General features: G+C 40.1%; 1 pseudogene; it reads left to right on the forward strand.

Annotated features, from left to right (window-relative positions):
• The first annotated feature begins 8,225 nt into the window (after nt 1-8,225).
• Nucleotides 8,226-8,841, forward strand: LOC102425399 (annotated as a pseudogene).
• Nucleotides 8,842-9,133: the final 292 nt, after the last annotated feature.

Consider the following 9,133-nt stretch of genomic DNA (forward strand, 5'->3'; position numbering starts at 1 on the left):
CCTCCCGATCTGCCCTGCCTTAAGCCACGCCCACCAGCCAATCAGAGCAACTATATGCAAATTAACCCAACCAAGATGGCGGCCGGCAGCCATGGAGCTGAAGCAAGCAGGAGGCTTGGTTGCTCCAGTGATGGAGGAAGCCAAGCTTCCCGGCCAGTTCTGAACTCCACTGAAGGCAACAAAGTTTCAATTATAAAAGATAAATAAACCCCAGATACCTGCTTTCAGCCGGCTGTGGCCATAGAGCTGGAGTGAGCAGGAGCCGGCTCTGAGCTCCACTGAAGGCAACAAAGTTTTAATTATAGAAGGTAAATAAATCCCAGAATAAAATAAAAATAAAAAAAGGAGAGGCTGGGAGCTTCTGTCGCCGGCGGGCTTGGCCAGCCTGAAAACAGCCCTCAGCCCCTTACCCAGACTGGCCAGGCACACCAGTGGGGACCCCCCACCCTAAAGGGGGTGTGGCCAGCCTGAAAACAGCCATCAGCCCCTCACCCAGGCTGATCAAACCTCCATGGGGTGAGGGTCCCCACTGGGGGGGGGCTTGACCAGCCTGCAAACACCCATGAGCCCCTCACCCAGGCTGGCAGGCACCCCAGTGGGACCCTCACCCTGATCCAGGACAACCTTCAGGGCAAACCAGCCGGCCCCCACCCATGCACCAGGCCTCTATCCTATATAATAAAAGGGTAATATGCAAACTGACCCTAACAGCAGAGGGACTGGGAATGACTGGTCACTATGACACATATTGACCACCAGGGGGCAGACACTCAATGCAGGAGCTGCCCCCTGGTGGTCAGTGCACTCCCACAGGGGGAGCTCTGCTCAGCCACAAGCCAGCTGACGGCTGCCAGTACAGCAGTGGTGGTGGGACCTCTCCTGCCTCCTCAGCAGTGCTAAGGATGTCCGACTGCAGCTTAGGCCTGCTCCCCGCTGGCAAGTGGACATCCCCTGAGGGCTGCCGGGCTGCCAGAGGGATGTCTGACTGCCAGCTTAGGCCCAATTCCCCAGGGAGTGGGCCTAAACCAGCAGGTGGTCATCCCCCAAGGGGTCCCAGACTGCGAGAGGGCACAGGCCAGGTTGAGGGACACCCCCCCCCCCCCCCGAGTGCACAAATTTTTGTGCACCGGGCCTCTAGTATATATATAAAAACCTAAGTGACCATCTGACCATTTGACCATTTGACTGTTTGACCTTTCAACCAGTAGCTATGACACACACTTACCACCAGGGGGCAGAAGCTCAATGCACAGGCATGGAAACATGGAACAGACTGATAAGTATCAGAGGAAAGTGGGGAGGGGAGAGGGTGGGAAGAGATTAACCAAAGATTTTATATACATTCTATATAAAATCAGTGCACAGATTCGTGCACCAGCAGGGTCCCTCAGCCTGGCCTGCACCCTCCAACAATCTGGGACCCCTCAGGGGATGTCGGACTGCCAGTTTTGGCTGTGCACCAGGCTGGTTTCAGCCTCATCCCTGCAGGCCAGGCCGAGAGTCCCCACTGGTGCACAAATCCATGCACCGGACCTCTAGTATTGAATAAGAGTGGTGAAAGTGGACATCCCTGTCAGGTTCCCAATCTTAAAGGAAATGCTTTTAGTTTTTGCCCATTGAATATGATGTTGACTGTAGGTTTGTCATATATTATGGCCATTATTATGTTGAAATATTTTCCCTCTTATTCTCACTTTGTGAGAGTTTTTGTCATAAATGGGTGCTGGATTTTATGAAATACTTTTTCTTCATCTATTGATATAATCATGTGATTTTTATCCTTCATTTTGTTTATGTTGTATATTTATTGATTTGCTGATATTGTACCAACCTTGCATAGCCAGAATAAATCCCACTTGATGTATGATCTTTTCCATGTATTGCTGGATCCAATTTGCTAATATTTTGTTAAGGATTTTAGCATCTGTGTTCATCAGGAATATTGGCCTATACTTTTCTTTCTTTGTAGTGTCTTTATCTGGTTTTGGCATTAAGACAAAGCTGGTCTTATAAAAAAGAGCTTGGAAGTCTTCTCTTAATCCACCTTCAGGACTTTTGTTTGTTGAGAGGTTTTGGGGGGTTTTTTCCTCTTTTATTTTATTTATTTATTTATTTATTTATTTATTTATTTATTTATTTAAATTCTTAATTGTTTAAAGTATTACATAAGTCTCCTTTTTCCCCATTGACCTCTCCCCGGCTGCTCCCACTCCCCTGCACATGCCCTCACCCCACTAGTGGTTATGCTCATATGCACACATACAAGTCCTTTGGTTGATCTCTTACCGCCCCCATGTCCCCCGCCTTTCCTCTTAGGTTGGATGGTCTGTTTGATGCTTCTGGCTCTATTTTTGTTCAATTTATGTTGTTCATTATACTCCACAAATGAGTGAGATCATGTGATATTTATCTTTCTCTGATTGGCTTATTTTGCATGGCACAATGCTCTCCAGGTCCATCCATGCTGTTGCAAATGGTAAGAGTTCCTTCTTTTTTACAGCAGTGTAGTATTCCATTGTGTAGATGTACCACTGTTTTTTAATCCACTCATCTGCTGATAGGCACTCAGGCTGTTTCCAAATCTTAGCTATTGTAAATTGTGCTGCTATGAACATAGGGGTGCATATATTCTTTCTGATTGGTGATTCTGGTTTCTTGGGATATAGTCCTAGAAGTGGAATTCTGGGTCAAATGGGAGTTCCATTTTTAATTTTTTGACAAAACTCCATACTGTTTTCCACAGTGGCTGCACCAGTCTGCATTTCCACCAGCAGTGCACAAAGGTTCCTTTTTTTCCACATCCTCGCCAGCACTTGTCGTTTGTTGATAGCCATTCTGACAGGTGTGAGATGATACCTCACTGTCATTTTGATTCGCGTCTCTCAGATGATTAGTGACTTAGTTGGTGGCTATCCTTTTAACTTTCTCCCCAGAGCCACAAACCCCAGTCTCTCCTTGCATGCCTCTAGTCCACTCCGCTCTCCTCTGCCAAAGCCAAGGTGAGTAACTGTGAATGAGATTTTGTGCATCGGGCTCCTGTCTCTCCCTGATGGATAGAATCCCTGCTGATTTTCACAGCCAGGTGTTATGTGGGCATCTCTTCCCAGCTCTGGTGCTCTGGACTGAAGAACCTGGTGTGGGGACTAAAACCCCATGCTCCGCAGGTGGAACTTTTGCAGCTAAGCTATCCCTCCAAGATCTCAGCCACTGGCCCTGGGATTGGGCCCACGCCTTTTTGCATCTACGCCCTTCCTACTCATCTCAGTTTGGCTTCTTCTGTAAATCCTTGGTTATAAGACTTCTCTTCAGTTTAGTCTTCAGTTGGTTATTGTTCTATGCTTCCTTTGTAATTCCAGTTTGGTGCTGGGAGGAGGTGAGTGTAACATCCATCTACTCATTGCCATCTTGGATTTCTCTATGCTCGTTCTTTCCCTTAAGTATGAAACTTGAGTTATCTTTTATTCAACAAATATGATTGATTTTAACATAAGACTGGCATGGGTGGTTGCTAATGATACAGTAATAAATAAAGTAAATTTGGCCTCCCATCACAGACCTTAAATTCTAGTGGGTGATATTCACAAGTTATTGGTGTGGTAAGAGCTGTACAGGTAGAAATATAGGGTATTTCAAAAGCATTTAAACCTAGGAAATGGAAGCCCCAGGGTGGGCTTGGGTGGAGGTCAGTAGTGATAGTTCAGAGAAAAAGAAGGGCATGCACAAAGTCACAAAAAGGAGAGAAAACACTGTCCATCCAAAAAGCTGAAAAATAAATCAATATAACCACAAAATTCAATAAAAAATAAAACATTGTGCCCAGCTGGTATAGCTCAGTAGTTGAGCATCAACCTATGAACCAGAACCAGGAGGTCATGGTTCAATTCCCAGTCAAAGCACAGTCCCTGGTTGCTGGCTTGATCCCCAGTGGGAGGATTCTCTCTCATTATTGATGTTTCTATCTCTCTCTCCTTCTCCCTTCCTCTCTGAAGCCAATAAAAATATATTTTAAAAAAACAAAACGCTTGATGGTGAAAGATGGATCAGTTTTAATATGTTTGAAATGCCACGTCTAAGTGGAGACATGGAATAGACAGGGGCATAGATGGGCTTGAGGCCCAGGAGAAAAGTCAGGGTTAGACATACAGCTTTCTCATCTATCCAGTGGTCTTTTCTTCATCACAATACTCTTAAGAAATACATTAGTTGGAAGGCAATGGGAATACTTGGTGGTTTTTATTAAAGAGTTGCCACTAATGTGTAGAAAGTATGAGGTTAGAAGAACAAAATTATATTTTTCCTGCTGTTGTATTATCTTGCCTTAGAAGGCTTTCTTTTTTTGATGGTCTGCTCTGCAATCAATTGAAACCTAAATGAGGGCTACATCCTTTGTCTGGGCAAGTAGCTACAAACTCAGGGCCTTATGCTAACAAAAGCTTTTATTTCCTTTGTTGAAAGTTCTTTCTCATCATTTTCTAAGTATAATTGCTATTTACCCATTGACTTGTAAAGCAGGATTCAGTGTTAGATTAATGCTCAAAAGTTAACATTTCCCAAATTTAAACTCTGCATCACAAAATTACAAATGAAATAAATTATTTTATATCTACATTGTATTTCCATATGTCTCACCCCAATTACAGTGAAAATAAACACAAATTTTCAATATTCTGGTAAGCAAAAAAAGTTGGAGACTTACAAAGAGGTACTTATATATTTTTTCTAAGTATGAGTCAAGATATATCCAGTCTCTTTTGTCACATTAGAAAAATCTCTGTTTGCCTCTTAATAGTCTGCAAACATCTTCTCAGGTCTTTCCCAAGTTTCAGTAGCTTTCAAGGCAAATGACATCAACAATCACATTTTTACTAAGTCTCTTTCAACCACTAAACCTCTCTACTGGTTTTCCATCTGAGTTTCAAGAATTATATCTTCTTCCTCTTGTTATCTCTAATTTTTACATAGTTTTTTTTCTGTTCTTTTTGCTTATATCTTTTTGCATGGTGTCCCAGTTTTTCACAAAAGTATTCTCTAGATATGAAAGCTCCTTTACTTTTTAAAAGTTGGGCATAAAGTTTCATAAAAATAACAATCCAATAAAAATAATTACTGAGATTTCAACTATAAATTATTTATCTTACTCATGTATCGATAATTAAAACAGTGAAGCCCCTTTCAAAGGGAAGAGAAATAAAAGACTAATTGAAGTTGGTGAAAGGTACTTACTTATAAGTCATCACTTATCAATTTAATAAATATTCACTAAGCGTGTCTTAAGATTTTCACATCTTACATATGAACAGAAAGCAATAGGGTCATTACTTTCTTCTTTTCACTCTATGATAACTCTTGCACCCAGAGAAAGCTTTCAGCACAGCTTGAAAAGCAACTAAGCTGTCCTTGGATGATGGCGCCACCTCGTGGCTAGTTTACAAATCTGTTAAAGGCCACGTCTCTTCAAGTTCTCTATCTCAGGCAGTAACATTTTCACATTTTCCTTCCCTACACTTCTCCAATTCTTGCCCACCTATTTCATACAGATCTATCTTCTTCTTCCTAGCTTATCTATTCTCTGTTCAATTTCTGGGAAAAATATACAAATAAACACACCAGCCTGTTTTAAATAAGCATAAGAAGAAAATGCCAGTCATATATTTATAACAAAGAAAAGTCATGAGATGGAAGACATTAAGAAAGAATAACAACAGAAATTTCACCAAACATTTCCCTCCACTGCCTCATCCCTTCATTTACTTAATTTACTCCAGTAACAAAATGTCAAACAGAAAAATCTCTTACTAAGTCCTAGGATAGCAGCAGTTTGCCTTCTCTTTAGAAATGAGCACAACTGCAGCCAGGTACAGATGGGAGTTTGGAAATTTGTAGGCTAATCTGAGAATTTCTGCTACTTCTAATATTGTTCCTATAAGGAACTGCATTCAGAACTTAAATAGTTTTTAATTATGGCCTTTTTATGGAGGAATTTTCTATAATTCTAACTTAGTATATCATAAAAAGTGTAAGTTGTTTCCAAAGATATCTAAACAAGTATGGCTCAGAGACTGTTCTGTAAAATGGGAATAATAAAACTTGCTCTTTTTAAGGAAGAATTCAAGAAAATATTTTAAAGTATACTACTTTAATATCTGATAAACATGAGATGTTCAATTTACTCTACCAGGTGAATATATTTTTTAATTCTCACTGAGGCTATGTTTATTGATTTGAAGGGGGGAGAGAGAAAGGGAGAGAGAGGAGAGAAGAGAGAGGTCAATGTAAGATAGAAATATTGATCTGTTGCCTCCCATACACGCACTGACCAGGGACCTAAGTATGTGCCTAGACTTGGAATCAAACCACAACCTTTGGGTGTACCAGATGATGCTCCAACCAACTAAGCCACCCAGCCAGGGCCCAGATGAATATTTTACAAGTAGGTATACAATTGGGCAGATGTTCATTTTGGGGTCATTTTCTTATCAGTATTTAGAAAAATAAATCACAGCTAAAATCGCTAATATGAAAAGTGAGATGACTGGTTTAAGTAATCTCTGAATTTATAACCAGCTCTAAAAATATCCTGTAATTCTACTACGCTCAGAACCTCTGTCACAACTACACACATCTCACAGAACCACTTCAAAATCTAATATTGTCTATAGTGTCAGAGCACAAAATAAAACTACTCTCCCAAATGCAGCACTCCCCATTTATAGATTTTTTTCCTATTAGGCAAGAAATTGGAAAATAGTCCTCTTACTAATTATATTAATATAAAGTGAGTTTTGGTTCCTCTGGAGGCTGTCTTGTGTGATTTCTGAATATCCTCATATTAACTATTATATAGACAGTCCTATAGGTTAGTATATATGTTCCTAAGAAGAGGTTTAAAATTTGAATCTGAAACTCGAACAATAGACCTGTTGTAAAGAATTCCATCTCATGAACAAGACAGGGATGCCTACTCTTACCACTCCTATTTGACATATACTACAAGTGCTAGCCATAGTGATCAGACAAGAAGAAGAAATAAAAGGCATCCAAATTGGAAAAGAAGAAGAAAAACTGTCATTATTTGCAGATGACATGTGAATTCCTATTGTACATAGAAAACCCGAAAGACTCCATTAAAAAAACTACTGGATTAAATAAATGAATTTGGCAATGTAGCAGCATACAAAATTAACACCCAGAAGTCTATGGCTTTTTTATACACCAATAATGAACTCACAGAAAAAGAGAAAAAAAAACAATCCCATTTACCATTGCAACAAAAAAAATTAAGATATCTAGGAATAAACTTAACTAAGAAGGTAAAAGACTTGTACTCAGAAAACTACAGAACGTTGAAAAAAGAGATAGAGGGAGACATAAACAAATGGAAGAATATACCGTGTTCATGGATTGGTAGAATCAACATCATTAAAATGTCCATACTACCCAAAACAAACTATAAATTCAGTGCAATCCCCATTGAGATACCAACAGCATATTTCACAGACCTAGAACAAACTCTCCAAAACTTTATATGAAATAAAAATTACCCCAAATAGCCGCAGCAATCCTGAGAAAGAAGAGCAATGTTGGAGGGATCACAATACCAGATAACAAGCTATATTACAAAGCCACTGTTCTCAAAACTGCCTGGTACTGGCACAAGAACAGACACATAGACCAATGAACAGAACAGAGAACCCAGAAATTTACCCAAGCCATTATGCTCAATTAATATTTGACAAAAGAGGCAATTGCATACAATGGAATCAAGATAATCTCTTCAATAAATGGTGTTGGGAAAATTGGTCAGATAAATGCAAAAAAATGAAACTAGAACACAAGCTTACACCACACACAAAAATAAACTCAAAATGGATAAAGGACTTAAAGGTAAGAAACCATAAAAATCTTAGAAGAATCCATAGGCAGCAAAATATCAGACATATGTCATAGCAATATCTTTACCGATACAGCTCATAAGGCAATGGAAACTAAGGAGAAAATAAACAAATGGGACTACATCAAAATAAAAAGCTTCTGCACAGCAAAAGAAACTATCAACAAAACAACAAGAAAGCCCACTGCATGGGAGAACATATTTGCCAATGTAATATCTGATAAGGGCCTAATCTCCAAAATTTATAGGGAACTCATACATTTTAACAAAAAGAAGATAAACCATCCCATCAAAAAATGGGCAAATGGAGACACTTCCTCTTTGCGGCATCTACTGTGAGGATGAAGCCCATTCTCAGCAATCAGACTGTGGACATCCCAGAAAATGTGGACATCACTCTGAAGGGGCGCACAGTTATTGTGAAGGGCCCCAGAGGCACCCTGTGGAGGGACTCAACCACATCAATGTAGAGTTCAGTCTCCTCCGAAAGAAAAAGAAGAGGCTCCGGGTTGACAAATGGTGGGGAAATAGAAAGGAACTGGCCACAGTTCGCACTATCTGCCGTCATGTACAGAACATGATCAAGGGAGTTACACTGGGCTTCCGTTACAAGATGAAGTCTGTGTACGCTCCCTTCCCCATCAACGTCGTTATTCAGGAGAATGGTTCTCTTGTTGAAATTAGAAATTTCTTGGGCGAAAAATACATCTGCAGAGTTTGGATGAGGTCAGGCGTTGCTTGTCCAGTATCTCAAGCCCAGAAAGATGAGTTGATTCTTGAAGGAAATGACATTGAACTTATATCAAATTCAGCTGCTTTGATTCAGCAAGCCACAATAGTTAAAAACAAGGATATCAGAAAATTTTTGGATGGTATCTATGTTTCTGAAAAAGGAACAGTTCAGCAGGCTGATGAATGAGATCTAAGTTGTCCAGCTATAGAAACACCGAGATGCTGAAAGATTTGTCACACTTGTTTGTAAAACTATAAAGATGTACAATAAAAGCCTTGTATTGATTTGGGACCAAAAAAAAAGGGCAAATGACTTAAATAGGCACCTTTCGAAAGTGGACATAAAGAAAGCTAAGAGACATGTGAAAACATGCTAAGTCACTAATCACCCAAGAGATGCAAATCAAAAAGACAATGAGGTACCATCTCACACCTGTCAGAATGGCTATCATCAACAAATCATCAAACAACAAGTGCTGGTGAGGATGTGGAGAAAGAGGAACCCTCGTT

This window comes from Myotis lucifugus, unplaced genomic scaffold (assembly GCF_000147115.1).
Source record: "Myotis lucifugus unplaced genomic scaffold, Myoluc2.0 scaffold_14, whole genome shotgun sequence".
Lineage (NCBI taxonomy): Eukaryota > Metazoa > Chordata > Mammalia > Chiroptera > Vespertilionidae > Myotis > Myotis lucifugus.